Source organism: Bombus affinis, unplaced genomic scaffold (genome assembly GCF_024516045.1).
Source record: "Bombus affinis isolate iyBomAffi1 unplaced genomic scaffold, iyBomAffi1.2 ctg00000209.1, whole genome shotgun sequence".
Taxonomy (NCBI): domain Eukaryota; kingdom Metazoa; phylum Arthropoda; class Insecta; order Hymenoptera; family Apidae; genus Bombus; species Bombus affinis.
Genome location: NW_026108913.1, coordinates 1 through 2,500, shown reverse-complemented (window position 1 = coordinate 2,500; position 2,500 = coordinate 1).

Here is a 2,500-nt window from a genome sequence, read left to right as displayed (position 1 = left end):
CGTCCCGTCGCATAGTTCCGTTTCTAGAAAACGTTCCAGCGACCAAATAAACGCTTAATCCCGACGTAAAACGTCGAGATACGTCCATTTGTGCAAAAATATTCCTACCTTGTAACACTTTTAAGCGAGATAACTCGAAAAAACGTGTTCGATACGGAAATTTTTCAAAGTCCCAACGAAAAAATCGAAACTTTGTAGAAGGTCTTGGGGACGACATAAACGCTTAATCCCGACGTAAAACGTCGAGATACGTCGATTTATGCAAAAATATTCCTACCTTGTAACACTTTTAAGCGAGATAACTCGAAAAAACCTTTTCGGTCTTTTCGCACCGGCCGAACTTCTTCAAAGTCCCAACGTCCCGTCGCATAGTTCCGTTTCTAGAAAACGTTCCAGCGACCAAATAAACGCTTAATCCCGACGTAAAACGTCGAGATACGTCCATTTATGCAAAAATATTCCTACCTTGTAACACTTTTAAGCGAGATAACTCGAAAAAAACCTTTTCGGTCCTTTCGCACCGGCCGAACTTCTTCAAAGTCCCAACGTCCCGTCGCATAGTTCCGTTTCTAGAAAACGTTCCAGCGACCAAATAAACGCTTAATCCCGACGTAAAACGTCGAGATACGTCCATTTATGCAAATATATTCCTACCTTGTAACACTTTTAAGCGAGATAACTCGAAAAAAACCTTTTCGGTCTTTTCGCACCGGCCGAACTTCTTCAAAGTCCCAACGTCCCGTCGCATAGTTCCGTTTCTAGAAAACGTTCCAGCGACCAAATAAACGCTTAATCCCGACGTAAAACGTCGAGATACGTCCATTTATGCAAATATATTCCTACCTTGTAACACTTTTAAGCGAGATAACTCGAAAAAACCTTTTCGGTCTTTTCGCACCGGCCGAACTTCTTCAAAGTCCCAACGTCCCGTCGCATAGTTCCGTTTCTAGAAAACGTTCCAGCGACCAAATAAACGCTTAATCCCGACGTAAAACGTCGAGATACGTCCATTTATGCAAATATATTCCTACCTTGTAACACTTTTAAGCGAGATAACTCGAAAAAACCTTTTCGGTCTTTTCGCACCGGCCGAACTTCTTCAAAGTCCCAACGTCCCGTCGCATAGTTCCGTTTCTAGAAAACGTTCCAGCGACCAAATAAACGCTTAATCCCGACGTAAAACGTCGAGATACGTCCATTTATGCAAATATATTCCTACCTTGTAACACTTTTAAGCGAGATAACTCGAAAAAACCTTTTCGGTCTTTTCGCACCGGCCGAACTTCTTCAAAGTCCCAACGTCCCGTCGCATAGTTCCGTTTCTAGAAAACGTTTCCACCGACCAAATAAACGCTTAATCCCGACGTAAAACGTCGAGATACGTCCATTTATGCAAAAATATTCCTACCTTGTAACACTTTTAAGCGAGATAACTCGAAAAAACGTGTTCGATACGGAAATTTTTCCATGTCCCAATGTGCAATTCGAAACTTTTTAGAACGTTTCAAGAACAAAATTAACGCTTAATCCCGATGTATTTAATTAGAATATATCGATTTATGCCAGAATATACGTACCTTATAACGCTTATTATGGAATTAATGCGAAAGGAACTTTCGGTACTTTCGGCACTTTTGGAGCAGTGCGAACAATTCAAAGTGCCAACGTCCCAGTCAGCTAGGTCCGGTGGAAAAAATTTAAAAAAAAAATAAAAAGAAACCGTTACGTTCGGCTAGACGGCGTCGAACAATAACGATTTCTATAAAAATTTCCATACCTCGTAACGCTTTTTGAGGAATTATTTCGAAAGGAACGTTCGGCCTTTTCGTACCTGGACGAGAGAAATTTCAAAGTTCCAACGTCCCAGTCAGCTAGGTCCGGTGGAAAAAAATTTTTTAAAAAAATAAAAAGAAACCGTTACGTTTGGCTAGACGACGTCGAACAATAACGGTTTCTATAAAAATTTCCATACCTCGTAACGCTTTTTGAGAAATTATTTCGAAAGGAACGTTCGGCCTTTTCGTACCGGGACGAGAGAAATTTCAAAGTTCCAACGTCCCAGTCAGCTAGGTCCGGTGGAAAAAAATTTTTTAAAAAAATAAAAAGAAACCGTTACGTTCGGCTAGACGACGTCGAACAATAACGGTTTCTATAAAAAATTTGCATACCTCGTAACGCTTTTTGAGGAATTATTTCGAAAGGAACGTTCGGCCTTTTCGTACCGGGGCGAGAGAAATTTCAAAGTTCCAACGTCCCAGTCAGCTAGGTCCGGTGGAAAAAATTTAAAGAAAAAACAAAACGAAACCGCTACGTTCGACTAGATTACGTCGAACTATAACGATTTCAATAAAAATTTCCACACCTCGTAACGCACTTTAAGGAGTTATTTCGAACTTTAAGGAGTTATTGCGATTATTTCAAAGTCCTCGCGGTACCACGTCGGGACGCGATACGCTCTTACGCGTTGCTCGCTCGCTCCGCTCGCTCGAAAAAAAATATG